Source organism: Pyxicephalus adspersus, chromosome 6, assembly GCF_032062135.1.
Source record: "Pyxicephalus adspersus chromosome 6, UCB_Pads_2.0, whole genome shotgun sequence".
Taxonomy (NCBI): domain Eukaryota; kingdom Metazoa; phylum Chordata; class Amphibia; order Anura; family Pyxicephalidae; genus Pyxicephalus; species Pyxicephalus adspersus.
Window position 1 is genome coordinate 76,922,271 of NC_092863.1, and position 25,432 is coordinate 76,947,702.

General features: G+C 39.3%; 1 protein-coding gene across 2 annotated transcripts in view; it reads left to right on the plus strand.

Annotated features, from left to right (window-relative positions):
- Positions 1–11,522: 11,522 nt before the first annotated feature.
- The window catches only part of ARHGEF28 (Rho guanine nucleotide exchange factor 28), a 135,552-nt gene continuing 121,642 nt past the window's right edge, over positions 11,523–25,432 (plus strand). For both annotated transcript variants that reach the window (XM_072416259.1, XM_072416260.1), the window contains exon 1: positions 11,523–11,607. The gene's annotated coding sequence lies outside the window, so the exon portion shown is untranslated. The remainder of the gene's footprint in view (positions 11,608–25,432) is intronic.

Sequence of the window (25,432 nt, forward strand, 5' to 3'; positions counted from 1 at the left end):
CAACATGTAGTTGATCCAAAAGAAAAATATAGCATTCTCAATGGTGATCGAATAAAGAAAAATTTTATTTATTTGTATTATTATTATCATCATTTTTCCCCAAAGGCAATCAGATTACTCACTGACGCCATTTTTTTCCATATGATACCATTGTAGTTTCTAGTCTCATACTTTAATAAGAGGCAAATAAAAACACCCCAAATCCCTTTGCTAAAATTTTGAAAGTAAAATGTGTATAAAACAATATGTGTTTCCTGTTCTTGTTTGTTTTCTGTATGTTTTTCCATGGAGTTCTTTTGATGTGTACTATAGTAAAACTCCCACCTTTGGAGCCCTCACCTGCCTGGTTATAGGAGAGGGATAAGTGCTGAGTCCTTGGAACATCTAAGTTCTAATAAACACATGAAGTTTAAAAGAAATAGCAGTAACTAGATGAAGAACTCTTTGAAGCTGCAAAGCCTTTCCTGGATGAGTGGCAGGATGCCAGGTCTTCCTTCTGCTCTCCAATGTCTGCACTTTTCATATTATCCTGTCTTGGTTTCCTCATCTCAGTTTACTTTATGCTGTACTGGGCTCTGGATTTGAAGAGTCAGCCATTAAAGTACTAAGCTAAAGAAGTAAACGTAAGAAAAAAAAAAAAAAAAGAAACAGCAGGTTCTTTATTGCAGAAGGGTCATTCTATGTTTACTCTGCAATAAAACACACCTAACTGCCTGCTGATTGTTGTTTAGCTAAATTCACTTCTTCCCCCTCCTTCCGGTACCACCATCTTCACCCAGTCTTCTTGAGTTTGGGATCTTTAACCATCTTGACTGGCTAGTCCAGAATCGCAAGTATGCGCACAGTAATAAATTCATTCCTGGCATCTGGGTTTGCATGCACAGCTTAGTGTACAGCTCCATGTACAATATAGTTAAGACTGTGAACAGGCATGTAAGTTTATTTTACTGCAGAAAAGACATAACCTGTCCCTTCTGCAATAAATAACCTGTTTGCTAACAATTGTTTAATTTTAGGGTTTAGTTCCTCTTTAATCAGAAACTCTCATTATCTCTGCTCTCATTTTGGCCCAAAATGTATTTCTTTGCCACTACCCCCACAAAGGACAGATTATGGAGCAAGAAAAAAATCCAGATAAAAAATGTCTTTAAAGTTAGTTTAGACATGCTAAAGCAACTTTCACATTTTAAAATGTTCCCTCTAAGCAAATATTCATGTTTTGAGTCCTGTTCCACTTTATTAAGTTCTTAATTCTCTATCTTTTTACTATGTAAACTACTGGAGGTAAGATACAACAAGCAACGCTCCTCACATCCTTACTGGACATATAAAATAGCAAGCAATATAACAGTTTACCTGCTCAGTAGGGCTTCGTTTAAGCTTGCACAAAAATTAGGTAATGATTAGTCAGTGACCCTATTACTAAATGATGAGAAATGTGTCCCTCATTATCTATGAATATGTAGCATAGTGTAGCAAGAAAAAGCCACTACAGTTACTTCAGTCCAGGCAGGTACTGGGATCAATGTAATGATAGCAGGAGAATGAGAACCCCTCTGGTTCTGCTTTGCTGGAGGAAGATTTCTGCACATATAGCTGGAAGCATTGCCTTTCATGCAGCTGTCAAAAAGAGATGGACACCTTAGTTAATTATGTTGTTCTAAAAGCTACATCTCATCAACACAAAACTAACTTTCCAAGCAGTAAACATTTCATAAAGTTAGGTTTATGTTCAGTAAAAGCATAAATACTAGTTATACCAGTATTTAAATGAGCAATTCTTAATGTTAAAACATGAAAGAAAGAAATTATTACAGGAAATATCACACCTAGAATTCCATGTTACTTATAAATATATGAAAAGTGAATCAGCGAATATATTATTTAATATATATTTGACATAAAGAAGAACTTTGTTTTTAATAAAGAATAATAAAATTGCTATACAAGCCATTCTGTACTCACATAATGTCTGTACACAATACTGGGGAGAAAACCCCCAAAAAGATGTAACTGTGCTGTTTGTGTGATTGTCTTTTTGATTACTGATTGTCTTAATAACTTTCCTAAAAGTCTGCCAAATTTACATTTTTAGTTTTAGTTCAAGTGTTTAGAGATATACAATAAAGATTTGTTTAGTTCTTGAAGAAATTATTTTTAATGAAATGTATTTACTACATTGATTTTAATTTGTGTTCCATTTCCTGAAGAAGAGGATTATTTGGCCTTTGTCTTTGTTGCTGTTGGGTAATTAATAATTATTTGTGTAAGTGGTTTGGAACTCCTTTCTTTATCTGTTTGTTTTGTGAGTAATGCCTGGAAGTTAGGGTGTCCATCATGTGAGTAGCCTCACCCCAGCCATTGTACTGTGAAGATTGAACTTTTGAGATTTGAGACTGAGTATGAAACACCGAGTGTGCACCAGGTGGTTATATTGAACCTGATACTCCCATTTAGGAATCAGTTTGCAAAGAATATGGGATATTTTTTTAGAACAGAAACAAGTACGAATTTGCATTAAAGTTTGTTAAGAAATCCATAGCAGTTTTGCTTGGTAACCCAGGTTCACCCATGATAGTCTACTCCAGTCTTGGAGAATTTAATAAATCAGGCCCAATATGTATTAAACATTGCAGCAAGTCAGCTAGAACATGCATAATAGAGGACACCCAGCATTACCTAGCTCATTTCTTCTCATCCTTACAGTCTGACACTTAAATTCTATATTTATTTTATATTATATTATATATATTATATATATTATTATTATTATATACATTATATATATAAAATATATATGATTATATATATAAAGTCTGACACTTATATTCATTAAATTTCAAATCTTTTATAAACGGAGGCGTACTAATATATGTGGGTGTTATTTAAAGCAGTCATCACTCAAATGCGTGACTTGGTATATCCACACCTCCAGACTGACATTCACCCTTTAAGGCCTTTCATAGACATTGTTACATGACTGCCCCCAAGGGCCAAACCACTGCTTGCCTCAGGGCTAAGGAAGGGTGCTGTGACTTTTTCAGGCAGCTATGTACAGCAACCTGCTGACCCACTCCAACTAGCCATGATCTGCATTATAAAGTTAAGCACAGGGACAGCATTGTATGCAATGCAAATGGAATGGCTTTATTTAAAATTTTCATTAGCATGTTGATGTGGGTGGAAAAGAAAAACCTGGGAAGCCAAAATATAGGCAGATAAAACTTTAGCTTCAATGTAAGCTGCATGCAGAAACAGACCCACTAATGTGCACAGTGCACAGTCAGCACTTTTTAGGAGGACTTATTCGGCACAGAAATGAGTACCTAAAAACTGGTATGTACCAGTAAGTACACTAATATTATTCAGAAGTTAATCCAAACATAATGTACATTGTTTAGGCACAGTTTACATATTAAAACCTGAGTCCAATAATGAATCAATAAATTTTATATAGCAAAAAAGTTTGCCTGATCCCTGATTTTTTTATTTGTGTCAAAAACAATTTGACCTGTGGGCATTTGTATATATATATATATATTAACTGAACCCAAAACAAACCTGTACAGCAAGCTTTAATCAAACACCCTCCAGCAATGTGACAAAATGACACTATGTTCACTGTAAGCAGAAAATTGATTTCAACCTTATGTCAAAACACAGAACAGAAACCCCACCCGCATGTTAGTTCAAAACCATTAAAAGGTGGAAATATATAATTGCCTAACTTTATTGACTAATGAAAAACCTTCCTATACAGAAACTAAATACAGAACCCAAGACAGGAGCTTTGTGCTCTATAAAATGATCACAGCATGGGGAGAATTATAAAAAGCGGTTTGCAATCACCAAACCCCTGACACAATCAAGCTTGCAGTGAAAGATGAAAAAAACAAACCTCAGTGTCGCAAACAGATCAGGACACATTCTAACAGTTAAAAATTGGGAGAAGTAAATGTAAATTCTTTATTGCTGTATATGACCTCATTGGGGAAATTTTAATAAACTTCCTGTCCCTGAAACAGCTTGTGGTAGAAGAACAGAAAATTATGAGAGTGATTGTTACAGAACAGGAAAACAATAAACTTAATAATTCTAATCCTTCTCTTTTTTGCTGTAGGAAATATGTTATATATTTATATATATATTTATTATAGCTTCCTGTCCTGACAGAAAGTGTGCGGAAACTTGTTTAATGTGGTCCACACTGTAAACTAAATTTGAGACAATGCTTTGGATGTTACTGGTCTTTGGGCCACAAAGGAGCATCTACATACCTGGCCTTTCTCCACCATGCTTCAAGGTAGGGAGGGTGTTCTTAGTGTGTTGAGCATGTCTGGCTTTCTGCCATATATAGTTTTCACAATTAATAAAATATATTGGTCTGTTTTTTTAAATAATTTTATTTTTTTTTTTCTCTAAATTTTAATGGAAAATGTCCATAGTTCCCTAATGCCTTCTGTGTGACAGTAGTAAGCTCTAAAAATATGGGATGAATCTATTTACAAGATTTCTCTCCCATAGACTTTAATGGGGAGTGCCATGAACGGTGGCTTTGGAGAACTTCACCAAACCCTCTATGAACCAATCTGGGTATGCTCGCCCATCACTACTGAAGAAAGGTTAAAAAAAGGCCTATAAATGTTAGCCAGGCCAGTTGTTTTTTTGGTTTGAATTCCCTCTGTTATGTACCAAACATCCAAACCACAAAAAAACTTGTCTTTCCATCCTTGGTATCATGCCTGAAATCCCAAGCAGCAAGTTGTGAGTGTCTTGTAAAAGGCTGCAAGTAATAACGTATGGTTTCCTAGCACTCAAAGTCAAAAGACAACACTGCAAAATAGTTCAGATGCTTATTCCATAAATCATTCTTGGCACATCTGATTTGTAATAAGAAAAAAAGTGCATTGTTGAATTTGTCTCCAAGCCCTAAGGTCTAGAGAGAAGTGTAGAACATTGAGTTTTCAGAGGTTGGAAAGACTGATTCAATTGATAACTATGTTGTGCTGGAACAGGACACTGAGCATGCTCATACAGAAAAATGACGCAGGTAGCAAATTCCTTGCGGAAAAAATGTATCTTTTGTTACTTGCTCATTACTTAGAATTTGGACTTGATTCCCCTATAATCCTGGTATTCATGGAATGAGGGATGTGTAAGTTGTGCATTTATAAATATTATATTACTATTTGCCTGGAGATCAAGTGAGCAAAGCTGGTTCAAACAGGACTATCGTATGATGAATCTTCATTGTTATAATGTTGATTCCCAACACAAAATATAAAACACAATAAACAGACTCCAATAAAAAGCGCTAAGGGAAATAGCAAAGAGCTGGTATATGTACACAACTTCATACTCTGATTATGCAGCTTTAAATTCAGGATCTCCATATGCTTCCAGCAGTAAGGTCTTGCTGTGCTGTTTCCTGCATCCCTATATAGACTTCCATGAGAAGTATGGGTAAAACACACAGCGGAAACTATTCTGAATTATTGTGAGAATAAACCCACACCCTTTCTGTGGTTTACAGTTTGGGACGTTCACCTTTATTATTATTATTATTAAACAGGATTTATATAGCGCCAACATATTACGCAGCGCTGTACATTAAATAGGGATTGCAAATGACAGACTAATACAGACAGTGATACAGGAGGAGAGGACCCTGCCCCGAAGAGCTTACAATCTAGTACGTTCAAATAAAATAGACAAACACCTGTCAATAGATTGCTAGGAGGTAAATTATATCTAAGTTATATATAATTATAATTTTAGGCATATAATTATAAACAAGTGGAACTAAATTCAAAAGTAAAAAAAAATTGTGGGCAGACCAGTTCTTTATTGGAATGGACAGGTGATGTTTCTTCTGCAAACTTACCTACCTGCTTTCAATTATTTAAGTAAACTCACCTGTCCTCAATCCAGTGCCAGTGCTAGTATTTTCCTCTGGGTTTGGGATTCTTGGTGATCTTAATTCAAAGATGATAGCAAGCAGGCAGCTAAGTTTGTGTTATTGCAGATGAGACATAACCTGTCCCTTCCGTAATAAACATCCTGCCTACTTTTTTTTAAAATCAAGTGAAAATATTTAAGATCCCTTTCACCTTCTTTTTTCTTGATATCCCTGTTGGGGAGAATTGTCTTCACTTCCTGGCTGGAGACAAAACACAAAAAGAGAGGAAGGGTTTTGTGGTTCAGACAGCTGATAGCAGAACATTTCTCAGTAAAAGATGTCTCTTTTATTGCTGGTTCAATGACAACTGTAAAATATTGGATTTTCCATCTTTTCTGACAACAGTTTACAGGACAAATGGAAAGAATTTAACTCTGCTTTAGAAAAATGGATGGCAAAAGTTTTAAAGACAAATTCTAGCCATTTTCTAACATATACATATGGTAGAGTTGGAATTCCTGCCAGGTTTTATTTCTGTCTTTCACTTCCTGTCCCAGTGGTGCCCTCAGAAATAGAGGGTGTAAGTGTCACTAATATAGGATGGCATGAAAAGTAATAAAAACACCATAGATCTAATCTTTCCACAATCAACTAAAGATTTTTTATTGTTTTTAGTTAGGAGTTTGAGATTTCCACATTTAAAAATATAACTGTGTTTTTGACTTTATATACACTTTACTATGTTTTTCAGAGCAGGTGTGTAAAATCTCAGTTCTACATAGCTCTCCCCATACTTGGCAGTCATTGGATTACTTTCATGCCAATTCTTTAACAGATATTTATACAGATTGACACATGATAGAGAAGAGGAGATAGCCTGGTGATTACTTTCTATTGAGGACACTGATATGGAGAGCAGCCAATAAGGTGTGGAGATCCTATCCAAACATCCGGCCCAGATTCCATGGGATTGTGCTGATTTACGGACAACTTCCCAAGACATACCAAATATCAAAACCTAAATAACTCCCACCAAACAACTAAAGTGTGGCATATTAAATAAAAAACAAGAAAACCAAGGTGGACTTTTAAAGCAAAGCTTCTGCTTAGTCTTCAGGTCTCAACCAACATATCTTCTAAATCCAAGTATCCACCCCCCTGGTGTATATGTCACGTTACACTGGAACCTCTTAGATTGTTAGCTCTTCTGAACAGGGTCCTCTCCTCCTCCTGTGTCACTGTCTGTTATTTATAACCCCTATTTAATGTATAACGCTGTGTATAATGTTGGCGCTATGAAAATACTTTTTATTAATAATAATAAACTCAGAAGAATTCTGCAGAAATTGTTGGTATTATGTACAGCATTTATAGCCTGCTGGGAAATAAGGAATACACGTGATGTCATGTGACCAGTCTAACAGTAATAAGGTATGCATACAGATTAATATTCCTAAAATCAGATCACACTACTCACACATCGGTCTATAAATGTTTGAACTAAATTTTCAATGTATTCCAAACACAGAGCAGTGTTTATGTATTTTACTAATAAATATATTGTGTCCAACTTGGCCAGCTTCATATCTCCCATATACAGAATGTTTGTGCCGTTAGATTGGCTCTGCTCCTTGGTGGGGGTGTTTAGTGATCTCCCACTTTATTTCTTTATGCTATCTTGGTGGATAATAATGGGCGGATTCCTAACTTATCTCTCATACGCAGAGACTGCTTGGATTCTGTTTGAATTCCATCTGCCTAGTGGATCATATTCCTGCCCCCACAAAGTCATTGTTTTCTGGTTTAATATTGCCCAATTTATCCCTCCCTCTCCTATGTGCACTGTATGTGAATATAATATTTCTGTGTAGTCATTTATCTATATTCTGGGAGATATTCAGGGGTCCAATTGTTCAGCACATCTAGCAATGTGCCCTCTTTCTACATTTGTATTCCAAACGTAGAGGAGTGTTTATGTGCTTTTATGATGTGTAAGATATAGTTCTTTAAAAAAATATATACATTTATATTTGTACTGTAAACACATACCTATGACTCATTACAATGAAGGCTGCATGCCAATGTATAACATGGTATTATTATTTTTATTAATAATATTAATATTAATAATAATGATAATAAAAAACAGGATTTATATAGCGCCAACATATTACGGAGTGCTGTACATTAAATAGGGGTTATAAATGACAGACATTTACAGACAGTGGCACAGGAGGAGAGGCCCCGAAGAGCTTACAATCTAGGAGGTGGGGGAAGTAAAACACAATAGTGGGGGAGATATGTAGTGATGGGAAGTAGTGAGGGTTTTAAGAGACAGAAGAAGAGTCGGCAAGTTTGAAAAAATTGGTTTTAAGCGCTCTTTTAAATGAGCAGAAAGTAGGAGCAAGTCGAAAAGAACGAGGAAGACCATTCCAGAGAGTCGGGGCAGCTCTAGAAAAGTCTTGCAGCCATGCGTGTGATGAGGTTATGAGTGAGGAAGTCATTGGAAGGTCATTGGAAGAGCGAAGAGAGCGGCTGGGGGAGTATTTTTTTAACAGGTCAGAAAGATAAATGGGCCAAGAACTGTGCAGGGATTTGAAGGCAAAGCACAGGAGCTTGAATTTGATTCTAAGGTGAAATGGAAGCCAATAAAGAGATCTGCAAAGAGATGCAGCGGAAGAGTAGCGGTGGGAGGGATGGATGAGTCTGGCTGCAGCATTCCTAAAATCTGATCACAAGGTATACCATATTTTTCTAGGAAATTGGCCGATGCCTAGGCTAGAAAAATAAAAAAGATTTTATTCCCTAGTTGGATGGTAAGGAACCTCAGACATTGAACTCTTTTTTACCTTGTAATTAGTGCCTCCAATACAAAAATCCAATGATATCCCAATCCAGAAGCAATATTCCAATTAGATTCAAGAGTGAAGGTACAACTATAGTATGTAGAATGTCTTCCCTACCCTGCTCCACAGATTGGCCTGCGGCCACCATTAATGTTTGGACATGCACTGGCAGATACGGGTGTCTGAGGGTGGTCGGATGATGGCTGTAATATCACACCAGCCTTTCATGTTTTCTGCCAGCTTTAGGTGGGAAAAAGTTGCTCTCAACGAGCTTCAGTGTGCATGCTGCACCCTTATGTATTAGGCAGACAAAATATCTATAGGTTGCAATATGCTCACATTTTGTACCCCAAGATTTTTTTGTGCTCTCTGGTGGACCCTTTACCCTTCCTGCCCTACAAAAATACCAAATGCTATAAAAGCTATAAGTTTTGGTTGGTCCACCTTCTTATTACCCCCAGGTCCTCATCCTCAACCTCAGGTCCAACACTGGTTTCTGGTAAAATCCTATAGAGATTTTGTACATGTAGCATAAACATTTTAGACTTTTATGCCATAACTTATATTTGTCTTTAGGGGTAGTGAGTTGTGTTTTTGTACTGGTGGAGTCAGCCATTCAGGTTTCAGACTAGCTGCATCCAGCTTTATTGTGTTCCAGCATCAAATAAACCTAGGAAAGATTTCAAAACAACTGTGACAGATAAAAATAAAAGACACAAAATATACTTACCTAGCTTCACCTCTTATAAGGTCCTTCTGTTCAGCTTCATAAAATAACTTTGTTCTTTCAGGGCTGCCCCCACATTGTCTCTCTCTCTGCAGGCCAATGCTGCCTATTTCTTCCAAGCCCTGAGATATTCTCTGTGAAGGCTTTGTTATCCTATAAAATATAACTGCTCTCCTCCTATTGTGTGTTACTTCCCAGCCTCCTAGATTGTAAGCTCTTCGGGGCAGGGTCCTCTCCTCCTGTGTCACTGTCTGTATCTGTCTGTCATTTGTAACCCATATTTAATGTACAACGATGCGTAATATGTTGGCGTTGTATAAATCTGGTTTATTATTATTATTAATAATAATAATAATAATAATAATAATAATAATAATAATAATGGATGGAGTAGGAAATAGTTAAAAGATTTTTTTGCACTGTCATATAGGTGGATGTCAAAACAGGGGACCCTCCTGCAGATTTATCCATTACCTGGTGACAGTTAAAGTTTTGGATTTCCCCCACTTTCGGTATCAGTGACCATGGGTGATAGAACAAATGGAAAATCTCTCCTATAGGAACACAGCAGGGTAAGGTATAACCGGGATATCATGTGACCGGACAGAGGCAGGGTGATAATTTATAGGGTTTTGCTTTGATTAGAGTAAATTTCAGGAACCTCATTGGCACAGTCAGCACCCTTCATTTCCCTATAGCGCTGTCATTAACTAGAATGTAACTGATATTTTTACTGCTGATTGCTTGAAGTATAATAATGAAGCAATGTGATTGGGGTTACAATGAATTGTTGTTCATAATATTATGATCTCTCAGTGATTGGCCATTTCTAGCACAGCACAATATTGCTTTGTTGTTGACTTAGTTCATGTGGAATGCTTTGGTGCCACATAAATCCATGATCCATGGACTCACTTATTCTAAGTGTATCTGCTCTTACAGGTTTTGCTTAAGAGTGAATGTCACTATTCACTGTCCATAACTCTGCAGTATTCACACTGCGTCAGGTCATGGTGTACATCCAGAGCTGTGATTGGAGGAGAGCCATCATGTGTTTTTGGACCAGACTCACCTTAGTTTTTTTTTCCACAAATCATTGAGAAACGGGAGAAACATTACCAGTTTTATTATTGGGCACCTTAGTGTCTATGTAAAGTCCACCTAATGAAGAGCCACTAATAATGAGGTGGCAACAGTGCTGCACTGCTGCTGAACTCATAGCAGAGTTGTCACCTTCTCTAGGCCAGGGGTGCCGGACTCAAATACACATAGGGCCAAAAATAAAAACTTAGACAAAGTCAGGGGCCAAACTTGAAACTGAAATAGCACCGCTACTACAATTCCCACAGTCCAATGCGGGGCCACACATAGGCAGTAAGCCCGCTGGTCCATAGACGCGAGTGATGCCGAGAATCGTAGTAGCGGCGCTAGCTGCATTTCATATTTAGAATTACTTTGGGGGCTAAAAAAAAGGACGTTGGGGGCCAGAGTTTGACACCCCTGCTCTAGGCTGTGTCTGTGTACTCTGCTGAGGGGTGAAAACTGCGGCTAGCACCTGATCACACCTGGCCCCGCCTACTGCAGGATTGGCAGCACGGTCTCCATGGCTAAGCTCCGCCCAAGATGACCCGCAGTGCCTGTGAGTGGAGCGTGTGAGACGAATGTTGGCGGATTCCCCTCAGCAGGGATGGATTCTGTGTGTCACATAGAGGGACTCATATATGGGACTATATAGGAAACACGTAATGACAGCAGTGCAGTGTGAGGACAAGGGGACTGAGGACATTTCCCCTCCAGCCTGCAGCAAGTGAAGTTCTAATAAAGTTTTTTGGATTAATAAATCTATTTTGTTCTATAACACAACAGTAATGGTGACCCGGTCAGTCGGTGTCATGGCGGTGACCCCCTGTCACCATACACATGTCCCGCTCTCTCCCGGCCCCCGGGGTGGGGCCCAGCCAGGACAGACAGACGGGGAGGGGACACAGACCGGCTCCCCGCCCCCTCCCCGGATACCTCTCAGTCACAACAGCAGCAGCGCTCAGAGGAGGACCGAAGGCTGGAGAGACCCCGGGGACATGAGGACCGGAGGGAGCTGAGCACCTACCTAGGATTATATACTCACCTTTCACCAGGTAAGTGACAGCACAGGGAGCCGAGCACCTACCTGGGGACTGCTACATGCTGGAGGGACTGGGAGTGCTGCGGTGTGTACAGGGGACATTGCACAGCTATACTCACCTGTCACTGGGACACTGCACAGGTAGGTGACACCATGGGGAACTGAGCACCTACCTGGGCATTGCTCTATACTGTCTGGACCATAACAAGGACTGGAGTTACTGCAGTGCAGGGGACACCACACTGCTGGGGGGCACTGGAGGCATCAGCTGGGTGTCATGTTGGAGTGGTGCAGGGACACTATATAGGTGGGTGACACTGATCAGCTGGGGATTCGTATATATGTAACTTGTGCTATAACAAGGACTGAAGTCTGTATAGGGGACACAATGGGGAACTGATCATGTGGGAATTAAATACAATATATGGACCATAGCAGGGTCAGGTGGAGCTGGGTCTGTGCAGGGGACACTGCATAGGTTGGTGACATTGTATGGATCACTTGAGGATTATTATATATTACCCGGACACAGCAAGGACTACATGCAATGTGGTGGAGCTCAGTCTGTGCAGGGGATTCACTGATCATGGAGAGAGGGGAATATTATATATAGACAACAATGTACTTCCTTAGAACATGGACACTGCATGGGTGGGTGACACTAAACTCCTAGCTCATGGCTCGGGGACATTTGCAATCTTAATTCAGATATTTAGGATTTCCAGGATTCCAGGGTTTGATCCCTACAAATTCCCATGCATGGTCTTTATTATTATTACTACACCCAGGTTGTGTTATTGGTGCTGATGTAATTATATTGGAAGTTTTGGGAGAAGTTTATTACACGTGATCAGTATTTTGCATATTTATATATTTTGTATTTATATATTTTTTTATATATTTTGAAATATTTATATATTTCTGTTGAGCCATGTAACAGGTTGTCTCATTACATAACACATTATTAGGTTGATGATTAATGGGTCTCTAGTGTCCTGTAAACATTTGCTTTCCTTGTGGTTTGCTTGGTGATATGGAAGCAGAAATGCCATGATCTGTGGCTGGGTACCCTGTGTATGTCCATGCTGAGCATGTTATAATGTTATGCAGGGTTTTATTAAATCTGTCCCTGCACAGGCTGTGATCTGTGACCCCGGCTGGTGAATTGTGACTTCCCTCACCCTGAGATCATCATGTGGCACAGGAACTCACAACACAAGATAATAAATTATTAAGCCAAAGTGCTAAACTTGTTTTTGTCATAAAAAAAGCTTTCTGTCATCATCGGGTTCTAAATTAGAAACATTCCTGTGCCAGAAGAAGCTGCAGGCTCCCTTTGCCGTCATTATGTTGTGAAGGTGTAGATTGCTTTTCGGTCATGTTGATCCTCTGACTTCAGTGCCACTGATGTTTGTTGGGAGTTTTGACCTTATTGACTTGTTGGATCAGTGACCCAGACAGTGGTAAAGCTATAGGGTCAGTATAGTGGGCAGCACGGTGGCTCAGAAGTTGGCTTTCTGGCCCTTGCAGCACTGGGGCCCAGATTCAAATATCACCCAGGACACCATCTGCATGGAGTTTGCAGGTTCTCCCCATGTTTCCTCCGGGCACTCTGCTTTCCTCCCACATTCCAAAAACATTCCGTTAGGTTAACTGGCTTCCCCCTAAAATTGACCTTAGAATGTGTTAAAGACATATGACTATGGTAGGGACATTAGATTGTGAGCTCCTTTGAGGGTGAGCTAGTGACATGACAATTGACTTTGTACAGCACTGCATAATATGTCAGCGCTATATAAATTCTGTGTAATAATAATGAGTATCTAGCATTGTCAGTAGGCCGTCATTGTGTGCTGCTCGTGTATTTCCTTCTGCTCATATTTCTTTCTTTTCTGATGGTGGTTTCCTAGGCTCTGCCTGACACTGTTACACTTTTTTTTTTGATTTGTACTTTATTAGTAGGAGATAACATGTTTTATCTGATGACGGTTATCTCTCGGCTTAGATATACAGTAGTTGATCTCCTATCCTCTACTGCTATTGGAAAGCTGTAATTCCTTCTAAATGCTGATCAGTATGTGTACCACAACCCGCACATGGACAATAGTCATCAGAACTAACAGAGGCACCGGGCCCGATTTATGATGCTGTCCAACACCAGAGAAGAACCTGGCTAATCCAGCAAACCTGGAATTTGTTTATATCTTTCATTACTTGTTACTGGCACCTACATGATGCCCGCAGATGGTAGCCTGAGCGTTTGGAGGCTTTGTCAGGCTGCTTTGTAATACCTTACAATCATCAGGTCAGTCTCGTCTATGTGAACAGAAATTTCATGATTTTACTCCCAGCCAGTTTTACAAAAGCCTGTATTTGTATTTATTTATTTTTTGGAAAGAGGGTGATAATGGTGATAAAGCAGCCAGTTCTGACACAAAAGGCCTGGATATTACTGGCTAGCCAATATTTACATTGTGTAGGTGAAGGCCAAAACATACTCACGGCTATGCCTTAGGACCAGTTTGTTCCACATGTTCTGCGTATTTGCAAACACTGGCTGTTCCTAGGATAAACTAACAAAACGTCAGGCCTTTCAGGATTAACGTCAATTGCTGGAGACGCCAGGGATGCATCTGTGGGTAAAGCAGGTGAATATGTAGCAAAGTGAGGACACATCTGCCCATCGATGAACACCTCACCATGCCTGGAACTCACTTCGTCCTTCTGTTTTACTTGGATGATGGCTCCTAGCAGCACAGGACTCTGATTCCTATTTTTATTTATATCTGCTTATACTGATACTGTAAACAGTAATTACCACAATTCATGTTCAGAACTGCTTGGTATTGCCATACTGGGAACTTTTGGGGGCAAAAGGGGACTGGAGTGCTTTGCACACCTGAGGGATATGGTCAAGGTAAAGATGGAGTGTGGCCAGGTAACATCTACATGTCCAGTGAAATGATAAATAGATATTAGCAACATGAGGCAATCAGCCAGATCACAGCCAGGATGGAGGGGTCAGCTAGGATAGAAGAAGTCACAGCCACGATGGAGGAGATTGCAGCCGGAATGGAGAAGATTACAGCTAGGGTGGAGGGGTCACCACTTTAGGATGGAGGGGATCGCAGCCAGGATGGAGGGGTTGTAGCCAGTCCTGTTGGCATACTGTTCTTCCAAGGTGCCAGGTCTAGCAGTACACTGGTACAGACAGGCAGTATTAGAGCCGGGTTGTGGTGGGTAGTAGGAGCTGGGGGTGTCCCTGGGCAGGGCTGGCAGGATGGTTCCAGCAGAAGCTGCCTCCTGTCCAGCAAACAGAAAATCTTATGACTTCTTTCTTCCTGTATCTGCTCTGTAGGAGGAAATGGCCAGCAGCCCCGAGACACCACAGACACTCAAAAAACAGAGCCTGAGGGCCAGATCGGGCAAAAACCTTTACCTGGTTATTGCATTACAGGGCAGGGATTGAGTCCTATTCGCAGCAAGATTTTTGTAGTAATTTAGTAATAGTCTGACAAGGACCTGACTGTGGAAAGCATCCATAACACCACACCGCCACACATCCACCAAGCATTGTACTCTAAGAGCACCCAAGCTGGGACATACTGTGATTTGCATAGGAATTCACTCCCTAACACTTTCCACGTTTTATTGTATATGACCTGAAATTAAAAAAAGATTTAATTGGGATTTCAAGTAGCTAAACTACACATAATAATCCATGGTGTAAATCAAATCATAAACACTCCTAATGCTTTATATTCCTGAATGTAACACTGCAAAATGGGGGGGAAGGCCATGAGTGATGACAAATTATACAAAGCAATGTACATATATATACATTGTAGTGATGACTACACAGAGAGCACCAGCAATCCGCTTCCTCAATGAAGGGCAATGCACAAGGTACACAGCTGTAATAAAAATATTCTGATATCTTCTTACTGCTGCACATGAATGCTAGGGAGATGCAGGGAATCACATTTCTGTCCTGCTCAGTAAAAAAACTTTAGTGAAATTGCTTGAAAAATGAAAGTGAGTGGATAACAGCCAAGAAATGTGCACTTACAGAAGGAGGTCACTAACACAGTCACTATAATTTTCTCACAACTGGGTTGCCTTATATAAAAATGAAAAATGCGAAATGTATGACTACAGCTCAACTATACATTGTAGGACCTGTGCAAAGTGTTCTCTGTCCAGCTAGGGTTTGCTTTATTGGTCACATATTCTGCTGGAATGAAAGCACTGCAACCCAACTGGGTCACTGGATGTACCAGACTTGATGTCCAAAGACCAAATTTTACATTCCAGATATGTGTTGTAATCACAATGCGTTTCATGCACTTACTGTTTCATGAGACACAGACAGATATAGGAAACCCAGACCTGCTTGCTGCAAGTTTTTTTTTTGTCTGGCTTTGTGATTGTTACTATTGCCAGAGGATTTGACAGCAGGGTGTGGAAGGGAGGGGACGTTTTCCTGGCATTTACATTTTCTTTTTCAATGTGACTATGTGCCTTTTATTTAACCATACAGCACAGAGAGGACAATGGTCTTCACATGCTATTATTTATCAAAATAGGTCCAAAAATGAGTTATTCAGCCATGATTACATATATGATCTGTATATAATGTGTATGTAACTGTGTGAGAGGGATGCGTTATCCTGGGGCAGTGTATTGCTTTGCATTGTATCATGAGGACAGGTTATCAATATTTGGTGGATCTCAGAGCTTGTCATGGCTTGAAATGTTGCTAAATTGGGAGCATTACTAGTGGTGCCTGGCTGGATAGTTGGAGCCCCCCCCATGGCTTTCATATGACTTTGATTTTCCCTTGTGTAGTTCATCTTTTCTGATTTCATCCTTTTCACTTGTTTCTTGTGGCTGCGCTGATTTGTCAAATTATTGTTGCCCGGGATGAACAGTCATGTACAGCAGTCCCCAATACCATTCAGCAATTCTCCACAGCAAATTGATGAACAACTGATTGGGAGCGATCACTGAGAGTACTGCGGGGTGCTGCTCGCTCATCTTCCCCCTTCTATAGAACAGAACTGGTGCTGTGTGTGCAGTACTTGTTCATTTAGCTGTCACTGGAAATAAATACAAATACTTTTTCTAGAGTTTGTAATCTTTCCTATGTACATACCTTTAGTTTGATTCTAGAGTTCTACATTTACTAATTGCTAATGTTGTTGTTTATGTCCTAATTAATCTTTTTTTATATTTGACATATATTTACTGCTGCACATCATTATAATGTTGTTTATAGAACTATTAAAGAGACCCTGTCACATTGCCCCATGCAAAGCAGAGTAATTGTGTCGTGCCCTGAATGGGTCCTTTTCAGCCACACATACCTCTGCTTTTCCTTAATTTGCCTTGGAAAATCTTTTCTGTTAGCTTGCCGTGTGCATGTCTGATTACCTTTATTTATTTAGTTAATTTAAATGAAATCTTTTTCTTATCAAATTTGTAAATAATAAACATTTTTTTTACAATTGTGATTGAAGTTTTCCAATTTATATTAGGATATTGACTGGCTGTAATAAAACTGAAGTTGGGACCTGGCTATAGATATTAAGGTAATCTGTTTTGGAAGGACTGGATTGTATGCAGATATTAAAAAGGACACAAGTTAGTGCAAGCTAATTTTATTATCTATCGGTAAATACAAGCAATGTATCTCAGCGTTAAACTAAGGCATTTTTTTAAGCTGGGCGGAAAAAAATTGCAAGCAGGTGCCAGCCCCCTTTATTGTGACCCAACTCTTCAGTAACCACCCAAAAACAGCCGAGTGGTTACTGAAAAGTGCCGGGTGGTGCACCCAGCTAAAAAAGGCTGGGGAGAACACTGTATCTGAGTTTGACTTTATATCCACCCCAAGCAATCCACAGTGCACCATAGCGGAGTGTGGAAAGTAGACAAAAAGCTGACAAAGAGCATGCTGGTAGGAGAAGGAAGCAGAGTGACAGAGATAAGCTAATCATTGTACTGCTTCTCCTATATTGTCCAGTTATATACTTTGGCAGAACGTCCCTTTTTTTTATTTTAATTGTGATATTATATTTTTATTTTTTGATTGGTATTCAGTTCTGATTTAGAAATTGAAAGAAACCATTGTCGGGAGAAATATAATACATATTCTCGCTTTTCTTCTGGAAGTGCCGGTTGTCTGGCAGTCGATTAGAAAGCAAATGATTCCTTTGACTTTAAGGTTGTCGTAATCTTTAATCTGGAAAAAGCGTGCTGCAAGTGATGGAAACTTTCTGAAGTGCTTCTTGTGGATCAGTGACTGAAGTATTGATGTGAATACACGAGCATGGCAGCCAGGAAGCTCGCATTTGGAGAAGGTCAACAATGGCCGTCTGTAATCCTCTATCTGCAGGTGTCCTTGATGCTTGCCAAAAAAATGAATATTTATGAATGCCGAGCTCCACGTTTGGCAAATTTATGTGCAAAAATATTGTACAATATTGAGCCTCTTAATCAACATCCAGCAGGAAGTTTTAAGAATCACGGAAGCCAGTCTGCTACTGGCTACAAATAACTTGTACAGCCGATGTAATCTCGAGGTCGTTGGTTTCTGGTTTATGAAATTTGTCGAGCTCTCAGCCAGACTCAACCTTACTAGGAACTTTTTCATCTGTTTTTATAATCACATCAATGGCTCTTACATTCCAGTTATTTTGGATATGGGCCTATGAAAAATAAAAGTGAAAGTGTCTATCTGGTCAGTATGTAGGTTGTCAGTGTATCCTGAGATGTGATCTGCTCAGATTTAGTGTTTAACATTACTAATATATTCTTTTATTTTGTATTACATTCTGGTACATACCGTGTTTCCCCGATTTTAGGACATCCCCATTAAGTAAGCCACCCCCGATTTTTAAAAAAATAATTAAAATAAGACACTCACCCATTTATAAGACAGCTCCAGATATCTGATCCTGCGTGTGTGTCCTTTATGCTGGCTGCAGCGTCTGTGTCTTTGATGCTGGCTGCAGGGCGTGTCTTTTCCTGAGCCAAACTGAAAGTAAAAAGCCTGCACACGATTCTGAACAAGGAAGCAAGCTGCTGATCCCTGCACTAACGGAGATCCCTGCACTTAATTATGGGTAAGTGATCAGAAGGGGACAATGGAGTCGATGGAATAGAGTGATCAGAAGGGGACAATCATTTCATAGTGATCAGAAGGGGACAATCATTTCATAGTGATCAGAAGGGGACAATCATTTCATAGTGATCAGAAGGGGACAATCATTCCATAGTGATCAGAAGGGGACAATCATTGCATAGAGTGATCAGAAGGGGATAATCAATGGCATAGAGTGATCAGAAGGGGACAATCAATGGCATAGAGTGATCAGAAGGGGACAATCAATGGAACATGAGTGATCATGAGTGACTTTCAACAATAAATGTGTACTGTAGTCTTCTTCATGGAAAAATAAGACATCCCCTGAAAATAAGACCCAGGGCATATTTTGGCATTTCAAAAAAATATAAGAGAGTGCCTTATAATCGGGGAAACAGGGTATATAAGGGTTATCTGTACATTGTAGTTGATGTCAGTTGGGTACTGTTATACAGTCACCATGTTTCCTACTTTGTAAAGGGAAGGGTTTGGGCTCTGTAGGTTAGCCTCTGGTTTAAAGCAGTTCTTCTACAATAAAAAAATTGAAGGCAGAGCTTTTTGGCAGAAGGAACTTTGCATGTTTCTTCTGCCAAAAAAACCTTTTGCAGTGTTCTCCCCAGCCCCTTTTAGCCGGGCGCACCACCCAGCTCTCTTTAGTAGCCACCCAGCTGTCATCAGAACCTCCTAAGTTGGTCTTTGAGCAGAGAGAGCTGTCAGTGAGTACCAGCAGACTTTCAGCTCTTGCAGAGGAAGATTATTTTTCGTACCTTTTCCACTCCCCATTTTCTGGATGTGGAACTGAGCTGCCGGCTTGCACTGTAAGCTTGATTTTACATTGAGCTAATATTATACAGAGAGGGGGTCACAGAGCTGCAGTACAGATCAGTAACTTTTTCTGCCAATAGGAGAGCCCTGGTTTACCAACATCTGGTTGTTTGTATAAGACTCTTAGTTCCTATAAACCCTCTTGCAGGAAATGGTTAGCTTTGGAATAAATCGTTCAGTTTTTAGGCTGTAGGAGGCAGCATCTTTGCTGGATGTTTTTTTTTTCCAGATGTAAATGCAATGTTTAAGGGTGGTTTTCTGTCCCAGCCATCACCATAGACTTGAATTTGTCTTGTCAGTGCTATGGAAGCATTTTTAGGTATTTACAAACTTTTTTTTCCATGCAGTTTCAATTAAGTAAAATGCAAAAAAAAATGCAGTTACTGTCAGTTACTACTCCCTGGGCCCAGTGGTTGCCAGTAGGCACCCAAGCGTAGTGAACCAAGCTTACATTATTACAGTGAATTGATTACAATCTTTACAAAACATGGGGCACTAGGAAACTGGGTCACAAAAAAGTGACACTTACCAGTTGGGGTGTCATAGAAGAAAGATGATGATTAAAAAACAGTGCACACTGAGAGGACGGGCATTACAAAGTTGTAGTGGTGCAGTAGAAAGCTGACACAGTTATAGAAGTTATGGACACCTATGACACAAACAAATGGGAGCACTGATTTTGTTGTGTGTTTCCCCGCTTATTTTTTGACCACCCAGTCATAGCCCCCCCCCCCACTTAGCTAAAAAAAATTTGGGGAGCACACTGCTTTTTTAGCAATTTTTTAATCCTGATACTGACAGTATTTTACATGAGACCACAATGTGTTCCCAGCCTGTTATAGGATATTGTGGTCCCCATCCATTCATTAGTAATGGTAGTGTAGCACTGTACCTTGTCATATTTAATGTTTTCATGGAGCTTCATGCACAGCAGACTGAGGCCGGACGATGGAATGTGACTTTATATACAAATGTAGTGTGAAAGATGTTAAACAAAACTTCCTTTAAATGGTTCCTCCGGAGTGCTAAGCTTAATAGCAAACCAGTATGGATTTAACTATCTTGACCAAGCTATCTGTGTCATTAATCTAAGGTGTCCTTCTTAAAATAAACACCAGCAAAAATATGCCCGTTCATCGAGTTGAAAGTCATGTGAAGGGATGTTGGCGGGCGTTGAGATTCGCATATACCTGCAAATGCAGCACTTGTGTACACATACATCAATGTTCTACCTACTAAAAATATAACCCCTGTAATGTTAAATCAGAGCCATGCAAAATGCAAACACATCTCAGTGCAGGCCGGATTAGGATTTTTGGCAGCCTGGAGTTATCTGAGTACAGAAACGTCATTAGCACCTCTGCACATTAACCTTTCATACCTCGGATACATGGCTTATACTAAATTTAATTTTAATTTGTGTATGCTGTGTATATATATTTGATTTTTAATCTGTAATTTTTTTACTTTATCATCTGAAAAAAGCTGACTAGCCCAGACTTTAGCAGCAGACTTGGTGCTTTATGGAAACATTGGGGTCCTATTGGATAAAACTGAAAATGAACCTTTCCGTGGTACATGTTAAATATAAAGTGATGATATTATTATGCAGGATTTATATAACCCCAACATATAACTTATGGTTGTTACTCACTCCTTGTCAGCCTCCAGTTTGGCATTTCTTATTTCATGTTTATTGGGGCATAACTAAAATATTATATATTGCTGCTTACCAGTTCTTGGATGTGGTTGCTGCAATATTTTGTTTTTAAGTTTTTTTTTCCATTATTTCCTCCTGGTGATTATGTAAGTAAAACACTGCCTTTCCTAGGGTGACATTGTTATTGATCGGGACAATAGAAATATGATGGCACTACAGAACCCCAAATTCTCCTATTCTCTGTAACATATAGGGGTTGGCTCTGTATTCTTCACACATAGCTGAGCGCAAGGCAATAGATAAGTTATTTGAGGCAGAAGATAAGCAAGTTTACAATTTTATACTTTTTAGATATAGGAAAATGTTTTCTCAATGTATATTAAAAGACTCCCGGGTATCACTTTCCTGGTTTTGTACATCTGCAGGCGGCAACACCATAGAGAGGTTGAGAATAGAAGCTGGAGCTGCTTTTTTTATTGTTGAATGTTGAAGTTGGTGAATTTGAGTTGGGCTTATCAGGAGCTTGCTGATGATTCTGTGCAGGGACCTGAAAATAAATTCTGCTTCACAGTCACCAGGGACTGCAGGGAAAACCCCGAGGCTGACTGATCGATCTGTTCTTACATGGTACATATGTTTACACACCTATGTATGCATTCCTTCTTGATGTATGGATTGTCATGGAGCAAATGCACCATGTGAACAGGTCTGATGCTTTAACAAGTTGCTAATAATATGTGTTGAGAATTATACTACCAGGGTGTGATCCAAGGCAGTGACACAGATTTATTCTGTGACGTATAACCTTGCTGTTACTTGGTATAATAATCGTTATCAGTCTGATCACTTCTTGACATTTACACTGCAGTAGGATGTTCCTGTGTCTGTATGTGTAGAAGTCTTTATGGACGGTCATATACCAAGATTTTTATTACTTAATTTTCCTTTACAGTTTGTAACTTTGATAAAGGACAAGGGATAATATTATCTTCATAGAAAGTTATTATGGTAAGTCAGTTATTACTTATTGGAGATGTATGATGGAGCATTTTCCAGAAAAGTGTCTATCAGTCCCTGCTATAGTCACGTGTCCCTAATAAAGCCTGAGGACAATTTTCAGGGTTAAGCCAATTAACCTACCAGTATGTTTTTGCTTTAAATCTTTTTGTTTTCATTACATACTTTGTTGTAAGCCTAGAAATGTCATAATTTTGTCTCTGAGCTTTTCTATACAGTGCAGGTAGATCCTAGCTGATGGAAGAGGTCCGCAGGGTGCTGTGCTATTTTTTTTAGAAATAGGAGGTTGTGGTAATGTCCACTGATATTAAACACTGTAGAAAAATAGTCCCAGCACAGTAAAGCTGGGAAACAACGCGCTAGATAATTCTGTTTGAGTTGCTGCAGCTTCGAGTGCACACTGAGAGAGGGTGATGAAAACAGAGTATATAATTTCAGTACAAGAAAGGAATCTTTACAACTGTGCAAGACTGAAGGTAGAGCCAAAGTTGAGGTTTAAATATAAGTTTTCCTAAACATCCAACGTTACTTGAAGTATGTAATATGCTCATATAGATACGGTATGTGCTTTTTTTTTATTATTAAACAGTATTTATATAGCGCCAACATATTATGCAGCGCTGTAAATTAAATAGGGGTTGCAAATGACAGACAGTTACAGACAGTGACACAGGAAGAGGAGAGGATCCTGACCTGAAGAGCTTACAATCTAAGAGGTGGGAAAGCAGCAAGTTATGAGCATAGTATATGTCTGTAGAAAGATTAGATATAAAAGGGTACACTTTCCTGAGAACAGTTTCACATATGTGGGGCTTAGAAGTGAACCTGTCTTTTGCATAGGTAGATAAAAGCACTTTTCTGGCACCCTCCACAGCTGTACACATTAAATTTCCCTTTGTTCACTCATTCTTCTGTTTGGCTAAGAAACATTTGGTTATCCTGGGAATGAGAACTGAAAAACTTTCCTTTTACTTTCATGTAACTGAACAGTACTTGGTGATTGGGTGCTCAGGCACCTAAGTCTGAATTATAGGAACAGGTCGGGAGTCATCAGCCCCATGCAAGCTCCAGGGTGCTAATTCAAACATACATTGGTCCTAGGACTGGTACACATGTGGATGTTTAACTTCAAGTCAATTTCTGATCTTATAAAGTTATTGGAGCTGAAGTCAATCTGAAGAAAAACATGCTTCCAAATGATTTTCAGCAGCGTGATGGGTTGTGAAGTGATCAGATGTGTTAGTAATCCTTGAATTTAAGTACACATGTTGTGTGTAAAAACAAAGTCTTATTTTTAGCTGCAATTGTGATCACTTTAGGGTTTACTTATAAACAATTCATATAGTGCTGTGATGTGCTTTCAAGTCTGTTTATAAAGCAATGAATCTGACATTCCCTGAAACGTCCTTGGTGGAGAATCTTCTAGGTTCATATTTTTCAATATCAATAATTCTCCACCATTGAATGACAGATTTCACTGCTTTATAAATAGACCCCTATGTGTTTGTATTGGATGGTCACTCTTTGCTCCTCCAACGACCTAATAATTACTTCCTCACTCATAACCTCATCACACGCAGGGCTCTAAAACTTCTCTAGAGCTGGCCCAACTCTCTGGATTGGTCTTCCATGTCCTAGACTTGCTAGACCGCCCATTTAAAAGATCACTGAAAACCCAACTTTTCAAACTTGCCTACCCGTCTTCTATTGTCTCTTAATCCTTAACTACTTCGCACCATTCCCTATCTCCCCACCTGTTGTGTGTTACTTTCCCCACCTCCTAGATTGTAAGCTCTTTGGGGTAGGGTCCTCTCCTCCTCCTGTGTCACTGTTTGAATCTGTCTGTCATTTGCAACCCCTTTATAATGTGCAGCGATGCATAATATGTTGGCACTATAAAAATCCTGTTTATTATTAATAATAATAATAATAATAATAATAATAATAATAACAATAATGTATGCCAGCCCTATGGTAAACATTGATCCCTTTACATGTCGCCTTTGTCCCATAATACACAGCGATGGCACATTCCATCACATAATCACTTACACAGAAGTGCAGCTTTGGGCCTTCTATGTGATCAATCGATCATGTTCCAGTGCAATAATGGCAGTAAGTTTGCTCCTGTGTACCGGGCCTTCTACAACAGAGAGTCCGGAGGATAAAAGGGAAAGTAAGAGCTGTATGTGCAGCTGGAGGGGATGGTGGTTAAGTAAACCTGTCTGCATAATGTCATCTTAAAGCAACCCTGTCATTATGTTTAAAATATAATAGATTGTGAGGCAACCTATGCAAGAAGCCCTGTACTTGTGTTTCCCTTGGGCGGTGTGTAAAATCTTTGTTCTTAAAGAGTTCAAGGCTCTGCGGCTACCTGACACCTATCAGAAAGCCTGGTCACTAAATACAGAACAATAAGCAGAGGTGACCATTCGTGACAACTGCATGCCATACCAGTCAGTAGATCCAAAGACAAAAGACGCTGAAGAATTATTTATTTTCACTAAAAATCCATCCTGGGTGGATTTACAGCTTACAAATACACCACATTTCTAACTTCAATATTGGGCCTGAAAGGTGATGGACAACTTCATAGACCAATTACAGCAATGTTTCTCAACTATCTTAACATTGGGGAACTCTTTAAATAACTTTGAGGCGTTCAGGGATCTCCTGCTTTAATTACTATATCCAAAGCACACAGTACATTAGTGTGGTGGTCAGTAGGAAGAATGCTTTTTACATTGCTGGCCAGTGGGAAGTATGTCCCCATTACAGATAGACAAAAACATCATTGTTATCAATTAAACTGACCTGAGCAGTACAAATTGCTCAAAGAACCCCTAGCACCCTTTGGAGGATCCCTGGTTGAGAAACACTCAATTGGAGGTTACAGTGAGGTGTGGACAAATATTACTTTTTTTTTGTTGAAAAATTGTAATTTTGTGTTTTGAGTTTTCATATAATAAACAACATAACAAACATAAAAGAGTAAGGTGCAGGTAGCCAACCAAGAAACATACAATAAAACTGTAACAATATAATAATAACCAGGGTAGGTAGCATCAATATTACTTTTATTGTAAAACTTAAAGTGTGCTTTTAAACTACGCTTTCTATATCTACTAGATTGTAAGCTCTTCGGGGCAGGGTTCTCTCCTCCTGTATCACTGTCTGTATTAGTCTGTCATT